We start from the raw sequence: 12,500 nt of genomic DNA on the forward strand, positions 1-12,500 counted from the left end.
TGACTACCATTTTTCAAAGCATTTAAACTCGTTCTTAAGTGATAAAACTTTCAGGTCCAAACCAGAGGTGGAATCAGTTTTCAAAGATTTCTTAACATCAAAGCCAATAAGTTTTTATCAACGGGACATAAATAATCTTGTTGATCAATGGCAGAGATGCATAGATGTTCACAGCTCATACTTTCACTAATTTAAACATTTCTATTGTTAATTTTTCCAGAATAAAATTGTTTCTGAAATTGGCCATTATTTTTGGAACAACCTAATACATTAACTTTTACAAGGAAAAGGTTGATAGTGACTTCAAAGTTTCAGCTTGCTCACCTTCATCAGACTATGATTTGTTGTGGTTCTTTTTGACTGCTTTTTTTAATGGTAAAAACAATTAGAAAGCCTTAATATTTAATCTCCTCAATCCAAACCTTCCCAATATAACCAGAACTAAAATTTCTTAGAAAATTAAAAGCATCAACACTAAATTCAACCTCAGTCTGACCCATATTGGTTTCAAATTTTGGGAAAAAGCCGGCAGTTTTTAGGGGAGGGGATAAGTTGATTACCTCAACTCCAGTGCTCAACTGGTACTTATTCTATCGACTGTGAAAGGATGAAAGATAAAGTCAACCACGGCAAAACTTGAACTCAGAAGGTAAAGACAGACAAAATGGTGCTAAGCACTTTGCCTGACATGCTAACGATTTTGCCAGCTTGCTGCCTTGAGAGCTAGAATAAATTACCATTTCTAATTTATACACCAGACCAGCATTTTTGAAGGAGAGAGCAGGAGTTAGTCAGTGTCATCATTTGTATTCCATAACGATGGAATACAAATTGGATTTATGCAAGGAAAAGGAAAGACTGATGCAAATTATATTGTAAGGCAGTAAGAAAAAAAGTACAGGGGCAGAAGCAAGGATGTTTATTTCTTGCTTGTGTTGATCTAGAGAAAGCTTTCAATAGAGCTTCATATAAAGTGGTACCACAGGCATCATGAGAGTTGAGAATAGAAGAAGGATTGGTTAAGAGTAGTTATGTCAATGCATGAAAGAGTGTACACAGCTGTAAGATTATAGGATGGGTACAGTGATGTGTTTGAAATGATGCAGGAGTGCATCAGGGATCAAGTTCACTATATTAGTAGTTGTGATGGAGGAACTGGCTCAAAGTGTAAAAGTGAGTTCATAGTGGGAGTTGTTGTATGAAGATGCATTGGTGTTAATAGAAAATGATATGCATAAAGAAAAAAATAGGTGGAAGGAACTTATGGAGGCAAAAAAAAAAAATAAAGTAAAAAAGGTATGAAGGTGACTATTGGAATGATGAAGGTGATGTGAGTGGTGAAGTATGAAGTGATGTGGAAATAAAAGGAAAGTGGCTGTGGACACCATGTAGGAATGATGTTGGGATGAATTCCATTAAATGTGGGGTGAGGGTCATCGAAAATGTAGTGGTGTGAAGAGGATACTGACTAATGTGACAGCTACATTATGATTTTTGGTATTTAAGGAAGGAAGATATTGATGGAGAGCATGCAGAGCTGAATCTTGGAGATGTCATGAAGATGGGGTGTGTGAAAAGATTTTGTTATCTAGGAGACATGTTGAATAGAGAAAGTAGATTGCACAGAGTGATGCTATTAAACTGAGAAGGGCATGGAAATACTCTTCTCCATAGGTAATTAATGGAATTCTAATGAGAATGTCCTTGAAACTGAATGAAATGGTGCATACAGCATGTATAAGAAGTGCTATGATTTATGGAAGTGAGATGTGGGTAATGAAAGTGGAGCAGCAGTGATGGCTAGAAGGAATGGTAATGAGAATGGGTTGATGGATGGGCAGAATAGCTCTGACACGGAGAGAGGGACAAACATTGAATTGCAGAGGTGTGACGTGAATAGAGTTATTGATAACTGTTTTGAGAAGAAATGGGATGAGGTAGATGAGTCATGTCCTGAAGAAAGCGGAAAGCGGTTGGGTAAGAGGAGTAATGGAAATGAATAAGGAAATAAGCAGAAGAAGGGGAGACAAAGTCATAGTTAAAAGTGAAGGAAAAGCAAATGAGAAGGAGTCATTTTGTGAGACAGTAGTATAAAAGACTGGGCAAAATAAGGAAGATTGTCAAGGGGGCCACAAAGTCAACCTCTGCTTTAGGAGGGAAAACAACCTTCAAATGCTTTTTGTTTTTGTTGTTGCTCTGTACTGATGCACATATATACATATGTGTGATGCTCGTATATTTGAAAGAAAAAAGAAACCTAAAACCTAAACATATATGCTTAAATAAATAACCATTCTTAAAAAATAGATACACATTACAAAACCATATTTCATATGCCTACACACACATAGCTATGCATAATGCACACACACACATATTTAGATGCACACATATACATATAACTATACACATAAACACACAATTACACACACATTCACATACATATAGGTTCACAAAAATTAATAACATCATACAAATACATACAACTACATACGTATACACATCCCACACACATTAAAGCAACAACAACAATAGCAACTATGACAATGACAACAACAACATGCTGTTGCTGTTGCTGTTGCTGGAGAATATTGGAAAATAAAATAAAATTATAGATAATAAAACACTAAAGAATTATTTGACATTTTTGAAAGTATTGCTGCCTGGAGAGATGTCTAGTTTTAACAGATACAACAATGTGCTTATGCAAATAAATATTGAAGAATTATAGATGAGGCATTCTCTCATTTCTGAACTAAACCCTCTCCAACAATATTTTTTTAACAAAACAATAACAGCAACAGCAGTAGTAGTAATGGTAGCAACAACAGCAATAACAACAACAACAACAATTCCAACACTGCCACTATGTATACAGACATACAAAGATACATATGTGACCATGTCAAATGTATATACATATAAATACAAGGTGCTGTGAATAAACTGTCATGTAAATTACGCAAAAATGAAAATAACACTGACATCTCATTTTAACAGATATTTTTACCAAAATTGCATAAAAATATCATGAAACACTAAGAGTAAATTTATTCAATAAAATTGCCATTGGCTTCAACCACAGCCTCCAGACGACTTCAGAATCTCCTGCAACTCTCCTGGATGGTCTCCTTGTTTAAGTTGGTGAATGCTGCCATAATCCTTGCCTTCAGTTCATCTTTGGTGTTACAAGGAGTTTTGTTGGTCTCTTGCTCAACTGTACCCCTCACATAATAATTACGAGGGCTGCAGTCTGGGGAGTTAGGTGGCCAGATGTTAGGGGTGATGCGGTTACAGAAATTGTCTGACAGCTATGACTGGGTTCTCCTGCTTGTGTGGCATGGTGCAGACTCCTGTTACCAGACACAGGGTCTCTCAGCAGCCACCATCTAGGCCCAGGGCAGCAGCACTTCCTCCAGGCACTTGATGTAGTCCTCTGTGTTGAGTCTGAGGCTGTGTGGGGAGGTGAATAGAGGCATAACGTCACCATCACTAATGATCACTCCAAACACTATGATGTTGACTGGTTGTTTGATTTTTATCACTCTTGGTACATGTTTTGGGGATATAGCAAGTCAACAGTTGTTCTGTGTGCTCACCATCTGTTCATATTGGAGCTTCTGGCATGAATGCCAAGCAGTACAGCATGTTGTTTCCAAATTTCTGGTAGAGTGAATTGTGTCATGGTGCTAGTTTTCTCACATGTGGTGCCCAACTGATCTTACTATACTGTGTAGTTGATAAAATAAAAAACAAATAATGCACATGCCACCTGCACAGGAGCCAGTCCAGCGGCACTGGCAACGATCTTGCTCGAATGTCTTTTCATGTGCCATTGGCACAAGTGCCAGGAAGGCGACGTTGGTAACGATCATGCTCAAATGGTGCTATTTACGTGCCACCGACACGAAAGCCGGACAGCTGGTGCTCTGGCAACGATCACGCTCGAACGGTGCTCTTAGTGATTTGCTGGTACTGGTGTCATCACGATTTCGCTTTCGCTTGCCCCAACAGGTCTTTGCAAGCCAAATTAAAGTATATTAATTACATAAAATACAAAAAATGTATATATGTTTATATACAAAAAGGTCCAACTTACACAGAATCAAAATGATATTGAGAATTAAAGGGGTTGACTAAAAGTATTACAAATCCAACAGTTGTTTCTGGGGACCCAGTGTTCCAAAATAATGTTTGTAGATTGATTCCATCATCTAATGAGACAAGCCTCTATCTTCAGGGAAGAGATCTTACATTTGAGGTGTTGAAAGAAATAAGTTCAAAGAACTTCTACTATCTGTAGATGCCATAAAGCCATCCATAGATTGCAGACGGTAGATTGTAGAAGTATAGTTAATTGAATTGACCCCAGTATACTTGTCTTTTCCTTTTTATTGTTTTGAGATTGATGAATTATATTTCTAACATAAGCATTAAGGTTAGTAACTATGTAGGGAGGAGGATATTGACCCCTGTATAAAATAATCAACAGGAAGTAGTAGTAGAGTCAGGAAAATGACTGTGCCATATCCTTAAAATTTGTCTTGCGTTTTGGCTAGATATCATTAATATAATAGACATAGGCATGGCTATGTGGTAAGAAGCTTGCGGGCAGCAAGTTGTTTGCTTAAGGGCTGTGGTGGGGCAGATTAGTTATGATTAATTGTATTGATGAATTTGATTTGTATTGCATAACTGATTTTGTAAATGATTTGTATTGAAACAATGTTTTTCGAGGGGTTGCCAGTCGGTGGGCGCTGGCGCCCCTCTCATTTTTCATCTGTGTCATCCTACCATATTTTCATTAATGTCTTTGTCTATCCCTACCTTCTGCTACTCCATGTACAGCCTTCATGGCTAATCAAATGAAATAAAGAAGCTAGCTTCACAACCATATGGTTCCAGGTTCAGTCCTGGGCAAGCAACTTCAACTATAGCCTTGGGCCAACCAAAGCCTTGTGAGTGGATTTGATAGTTGGAAACTGAAAGAAGCCCATCAATGCTGGTGTGTTTAGGTTCCTGTAACTTAGCAGTTTAGCAAAAGAGACCAATAAAATAAGCACTAGGGTTAGAAAGTATAAGTGTTGGGGTCGATTTCTTCGACTAAAACCCTTTAAGGTGATGCTCCAGCATGGCTGCAGTCAAATGACCGAAACAAGTAAAAGAATAAAAGAATATGACAAATAAAATATAATCAAACAGGATTCAAAGTCCTTCCTGAGTCATAGACTCATAAGGCTGGTTTCCCAAATTCTGTGGTGTATAAATCCTCACCACTTCCTGGATGGGATGCTAGTCTATTACAAGATTACTCCTTTTTGCCAGCCAAAGCAACATGAAATGAAGATTTTCACTCAAGAACATAACATGTTACCCATTCCAGGAATCAACACCCTAACCACTAAGCAACATGCTTCCAAAATAAAATATAATAATGATTTTTAAAAATTTATGTGCAAGGCCAGCAATTTCGAGGGGAATTGGTCAGTCAATTACATCAACATAAGTATGTGACTGGTACTTCATTTTATTGACCAGGAAAAAAAAGAAAGGCAGATTTGACCTCGGTGCTGTTTGAAACCAGATTCACTGTTCTAAATGTAAGCGGTACTCAAATGTGGGTCTAGGTGATTGCATGCGTAGTGGAAAACACTGGCCTAAATATGTGAACCTTAAGCTTGTATGGTTCTGGTGGTGTTTATGTACGTGCATATAGCAGAACCTCTATTCCAGATATGTCATCAACACTCTAAGGTGGGTCAAGGATATGTGTATGCATACCAGAAGCAATGAACTACTTGTGTGTGTCTGTGGGATGTTTGTATATATGCGTTAGTGTTTGTGTATCATAAGCACTACCACCACTGCTAATATATATTTATTGGAATAAGACAGCAAGCTGGCAGAATTGTTAACACATGGGACAAAATGCTTAGTGGCATTTCATCCATCTTTATGTTCTGAGTTCAAATTTTGCCAAGGTAGACTTTGCTTTTTATTCTTTCAGTTGTCAGGTCATGGCAGGGGATAACTGCAGACACACATACCATGGGCTTCCTTCAGTTTCCCTCTACCAAATCTGCTCACAATGCTTTGGTTGGTCCAAGGCTATAGTAGAAGACGTTTGCCCAAGGTGCCATACAGTGGGACTGAACCCAGAAGTATGTAGCTGGGAAGCAAGCTTCTTATCACACAACCACACCTGTGTCTATAGAAAGATTTTGAATTCTGAATTGAATTGATACAAAAGGATCTTGAATTTTCCCCTAAAAATATGATAGAATACTGCTTAAATCCTTTTAACACAAAAGAAAAAAACCTCAAAAGATAACAACAACATAGGATTTAAGTTGTATTCCATCCTATTCCTTTAAGAAAATTCAAATAAGAAAAGATACCTTCATTTCTTCCGACTAATTTTTCTTTCTGTCATTATTTAACATATAGTTATCATCATCATCATCATTATCATTTAACAACTACTTATTCATGCTTGCAGGGTCAGACAGAATTTGTTGAGGTAGATTCTTTTCCAATCAGCGTGTGTGTGTTTATATCCCTGTAACATAGCAGTTCAGCAAAAGAGAATGATAAAATAAGTACCAGGCTTAACAAAAAAAATAAGTACTATGGTCGAGTCAGTCAACAAAATGTTCTTTTTCAAGGAGGTGTTCCAGTATGGCCACAGTCTAATGACTGAATCAATTAAAAAAAGAAAAACATCTGTATCTAAATAAAGAAAAAAATACTTATATTACTTCTCACTTACTTTTTCTCTATTGTTGCTAACATTCTTGTCTATACACTAACAAGAACTTTCATTCCTGAGTGTGTGGGGGTGGGGGTGTATGCTGTTTTTTTTTTTTTCAATCTTGGTTTTAGAATAGGTATACCATATCTTTGTGTGTCATAAGAGGTGGAAAAAATAGTTGGCATCCAGAGGGGTTGTCCAGCCACAAAATGTACCCCCAGAAGACCCTTCCAACCTGAGCCTATATTGAAAAGCAAGTGTAAAATGATGATAAAAAAATGTTAAAAGAGAAAAATGGTGATAATGCTGATGGTAATGATGATGATAAAATCATGAGAGTAAAAATAGTCAAAACATATTGTTGAGTATAATTATTTGTTGTACACAGCAGGTATCTCCAATTTTGCCCTAAGTCAGCCTTGAATCAACAGACTGATCATCAAAAGCAAAACACGAGGTATCAACAGAGTACAAGTATACATACGTGAGTGTGTGTGTGTGTGTGTGTGTGCGTGTGTGTGTGTATACGGGGTGCATAAAGTATTTGAGGACATATGTTAATTTTACTATAGCAGCATATTTATCAACTTAATATTTTCTATATTTCAGAATTATCAATGGCAGACCCTATAATTACACATCATGGCTATAAAGGCTGACCATAACAATTTAGAAATAGCACAATTTTTAAAAGTTGCTAGATCCTTCATCTACAAAATTCGCTTATTTTAGTTTCCTTGAAGTCAGTTATATTATTGTTCTAAATACATGGGTTGTCATCATTTCTATTCAGCTCTAAGCATATTTCATGTTTTAAAATAACTCAGGATTGTGACTGGAGGCCATGTTGAATAATAGCTAGTGTATGCCCTATGATATATATATAGAGAGAGTGTGTACAAGTTTGTGAAGACAGAAATGTATTACCAATATCAAAACATAAGAGACACTGTAGATGCACTGATACTATTAGAACACCAGAATGTATTCAACAAGTAAAGCAGACCATTGATGACAATCCCAGAAGATCCATGAGGTTGATTGCAAAAGAACACCATGTGTCAGAAGGAACAATTCGAAATATTGTCTACAAAGATATCAGATACAAATCTTATGCGATGAGAAAAGATCATTTCATGTCAGAAACAGTGAAGGAGAATTGTTTAATCAGATCTAAAAGACTCCTGAACAAACTTAAAAATGCAGCAGAGAAAGATGTCATTTGGTTCTTCTCAGATGAGAAAAACTTTGATCAAGATCAGAAAGTAAAGAGAAGAAATGACAGATGGCTATGTGCAGACACTTTGGAAGTTCCAAGAGTAATGCATGCCTCCTCACTTCTTTCCACAAGGTCTTTGAGTAAACTCTGCTGCCTCCATAGATGTTCTGAATACAGTGGTTAAGCCATGTATCGATAATGTACACAATGGAAGACCTTATGTGTTCCAACAAGACTCGGCACCATCACACAAAGCTACAGCAACACAGGAATGGATAGTGGAAAATTTTCATGGCCACATAACCCCCCCCCCCACCAAACCAACATTTGACCTATTAGTTCCCCAGATCTCAATCCATCAGACTACTATGTATGGAGCGTAGTTGAGAAAGAGATTAATGAGCACCCTCATAACACCAAAGAATCTCTAAAAACCTCCATAGTCAGAGTAATGTCCAATATGAACACAGACCACTTGATCCTAGCATGTAGGCGATTCAGACCTCGCAGAGAAGCCGTTATTGAAGCTGAAGGAGACTTTATTGAATAAAATGACAAAACAATATGTTTATTCTTATCCTCAAGACTTTATCCAGTAAAAAGGAATTATTGTCTGGTTCTGAGAGTCATTTTTGTGTTAGCATATAACTGTCCTCAAATACCTTATGTACCCTGTATGTATGCATGTATGTATATATATATATATAATTAAGGGTATCTAAGAGATACTACCATACTTGAAATAGCAGCCAAAACTTGACTCTAAAGCCACATTAAATGTTCATACAGGACCACTCTTTGTTTTCTCTCCTGGTGCTGTATGAACATTTAATGTGGTTTTAGAGTCAAGTTTTTGGCTGCTATTTCAAGTATGGTGGTATCTCTTAGATATCCTTAATTATAATTTTAATAATAATTATTACCTTTGAGGTTTTTATTCCCGTGCTGGCCACCTGATAAGATCAGTATTTTAAATAACGATCTTATCCTTATTTATATAAATTTACATATATAGCCAAGGATAAACCTCTGTACCTGGCTTTTGTTGACATGGAGAAAGCCTTTGACAGGGTCCCCCGATCCCTTATCTGGTGGTCAATGAGGAAACTTGGGATAGAAGAATGGTTAGTGAGAGCTGTGCGAGCCATTTACAGAGATGCTGCCAGTAAGGTGAGGGTTGGAAATGAGTACAGCAATGAATTCCGAGTAGAGGTAGGGGTCCACCAAGGTTCCGTCCTCAGCCCCCTCTTATTTATCATAGTCCTCCAGGCAATCACAGAGGAGTTCAAGACAGGTTGCCCCTGGGAGCTCCTCTATGCTGATGACCTTGCCCTAATTGCGGAGTCACTATCAGAACTAGAGGAGAAGTTTCAGGTGTGGAAGCAAGGTCTAGAATTGAAGGGCCTTAGAGTCAACCTAGCTAAAACCAAAATCCTAATAAGTAGGAAGGTAGATAAAACACAAACCCCTTCAGGTAGATGGCCCTGCTCAGTATGTAGAAAAGGAGTAGGTAGTAACTCTATAAGATGTACCCGGTGCAAGCTATGGACACATAAGAGGTGCAGCAACATCAAAGGCAGGTTAACTAGCAAGTTAGTTTTTGTTTGTGGCAGATGTTCAGGTGCAATAAAGACTGTAAACAAACAGGAAACAACTTCTATCTCATTCCAGGGTGAAAAACTAGAGGTAGTCGATAGCTTCCACTATCTGGGCGACCAAGTTAGTAGTGGGGGTGGGTGCACTGAAAGTGTAGCTGCTAGAATAAGAATAGCCTGGGCAAAGTTTAGAGAGCTCTTACCCCTGCTGGCAACAAAGGGACTCTCACTCAGAGTAAAAGGCAGACTGTATGACGCATGTGTACGAACAGCCATGCTACATGGCAGTGAAACATGGGCTGTAACTGCTGAGGACATACGTAAGCTTGCAAGGAATGAAGCCAGTATGCTCCGTTGGATGTGTAATGTCAATGTGAATACCCGTCAGAGTGTAAGTATCTTGAGAGAAAAGCTGAACATTAGAAGCATCAGTTGTGGCGTGCAAGAGAGACGATTGCGCTGGTATGGACATGTGGTGAGAATGGATGAGGATAGCTGAGTGAAAAAGTGCCACACCCTAACAGTTGAGGGAACCCGTGGAAGAGGTAGGCCCAGGAAGACCTGGGCTGAGGTGGTGAGGCAAGACATTCGTACATTGGGCCTCACCGAGGCGATGACTACTAACCGAGACCTTTGGAAATGTGCTGTGCGTGAGAAGACCAGGCAAGCCAAGTAAGATCGTTGCCAGTGCCCCTGGACTGGTTCTTGTGCGGGTGGCACATAAGATGCACCATTTTGAGCGTGGCCGTTGCCAGTACCACCTGACTGGCCTCCGTAGGATTTTCGAGCGAGATCGTTGCCAGTGCCCCTGGACTGGCTTGTGCGGGTGGCACATAAAAGACACCATTTCGAGTGTGGCCGTTGCCAGTATCGCCTGACTGGCCTTCGTGCAGGTGACACGTAAAAGCACCTACTACACTCTCTGAGTGGTTGGCGTTAGGAAGGGCATCCAGCTGTAGAAACTCTGCCAAATTTAGATTGGAGCCTGGTGTTGCCATCCGGTTTCACCAGTCCTCAGTCAAGTCGTTCAACCCATGCTAGCATGGAAAGCGGACGTTAAACGATGATGATGATGATGATGATGATATATATATATATATATATATATATATATATATATATATATGAATTAATATAAGCAGCTAGGTGCAATATAAGACCAAAAAGGAAAAGTTTTATTGTCACTAACTGTGACATGTATATATATATATATATATATATATATATATATATATATATACATGTCACAGTTAGTGACAATAAAACTTTTCCTTTTTGGTCTTATATTGCACCTAGCTGCTTATATTAATTCATATATATATATATATATATATATATATATATATATATATATATCATCATCATCATCGTTTAACGTCCGCTTTCCATGCTAGCATGGGTTGAACGACTTGACTATAAATATAATCATCATCATCATCTTCATCATCAATCTGCTTTCCAAGCTACATGTGTGTATGTATCTATCTTCCTCTTCCTCTCTCTCCCTCTCTCTCTACACACACAACGTACATATATTAGCAAATGATGTACATATCCACAGAAACACCTAAACCCTGACATTTTAAACAAAAATACCTTGTGGTATTTTTTATTCTTCCCAAGTTTCAAAGATATTTCTTTGTCACTCTCGTCATTGTAAATATAGTGAACTGGTAATTAATTCACTGGAAATCTAAACCTAACAACACTATTATTATAAAAATTAATGATGTAATAAAAGCTAAAAGATTTTTGGTTTAATCAGCATACCCATCCTCTTAGGTTTGTGCTCTTGTGCCAAAATTAGAATTCGTTTTACATTCACTAGGTACAGACGTGGGTGTGTGGTTAAGAAGTTTGCTTTCCAACCATGTGATCATGGGTTCAGTCCCACAGAGCAGCACCTTGAGCAAGTGTTTTCTGCTATAACCCTGGGCCAAGCAAAGTCTTGTGAATGGATTTGGTAGGTGGAAACTTAAAGAAGCTTGTCATATATATATATATATATATATATATATATATATATATATATAACTTGTTTTAAATCTCATAGTAATGTTTATATACCAGCAGAACATGGCAGTTCTATAAAGGATGATGTTATTGTTGTTATAGCCCCAAGAAAACATCTTTTCCAGCTGGCTATATATATATATATATATATATATGCACACATACTACAGGACAGAGAAGTCAGCTAATAACAAGTTTTCTCCAAAGATTTCATGATGAAAGAGTCCTAATCCCAAAATATTGAAATACCAAGTAAAAACATTGTTCTGTATTATTTTTAGAACTTGCATTGTTTCGGCTTTAAAAGGAAATATAATTAAAAATGCAGGTGTGGCTCTGTGGCAAGAAGCTTGCTTCCCAACCACATATTTCTGGGTTCAGTTCCACTGTGTGGCTTCTTGGGCAAGTGTCTTCTACAATAGTCTCTGGCTAACCAAAGCCCTGTGAGTGGATTTGGTAGACGGAAACTGAAAGAAGTCCATTGTATAAACACACACATATACATGTGTGTGTGTGTGTATGTGTGTGATCATTATCATTTAGCGTCTGTTTTCCATGTTGGCACAGGTTAGATGGTTTTACTGGAACTGGAAGGCCGGAGAACTGCACCAAGTTCCTGTTTGATTTGGCATGGTTTCTAAGGCTTGATACCCTTCCTAACACCAATCACTCCAAAAGTGTAATGGGTGCTTTTTATATATATATATAGGCGCAGGAGTGGCTGTGTAGTAAGTAGCTTGCTTACCAACCACATGGTTCTGAGTTCAGTCTCACTGCGTGGCACCTTGGGCAAGTGTCTTCTACTATAGCCTCGGGCCGACCAAAGCTTTGTGAGTGGATTTGGTAGACGGAAACTGAAAGAAGCCCGTTGTATATATGTATATATATATATATATATATATATATATATATATATATATAT

At 37.9% G+C, this 12,500-nt stretch overlaps 1 long non-coding RNA gene across 1 annotated transcript in view; it reads left to right on the forward strand.

Annotated features, from left to right (window-relative positions):
• The window catches only part of LOC128248392 (uncharacterized), a 34,827-nt gene extending 27,972 nt beyond the window's left edge, over positions 1–6,855 (forward strand). Inside the window, exon 4 of the long non-coding RNA XR_008264635.2 lies at positions 6,500–6,855. This is a non-coding gene — a long non-coding RNA (uncharacterized LOC128248392). The remainder of the gene's footprint in view (positions 1–6,499) is intronic.
• Positions 6,856–12,500: the final 5,645 nt, after the last annotated feature.

Source organism: Octopus bimaculoides, chromosome 7 (genome assembly GCF_046866305.1).
Source record: "Octopus bimaculoides isolate indiv1 chromosome 7, ASM4686630v1, whole genome shotgun sequence".
In the NCBI taxonomy this organism is placed as follows: domain Eukaryota; kingdom Metazoa; phylum Mollusca; class Cephalopoda; order Octopoda; family Octopodidae; genus Octopus; species Octopus bimaculoides.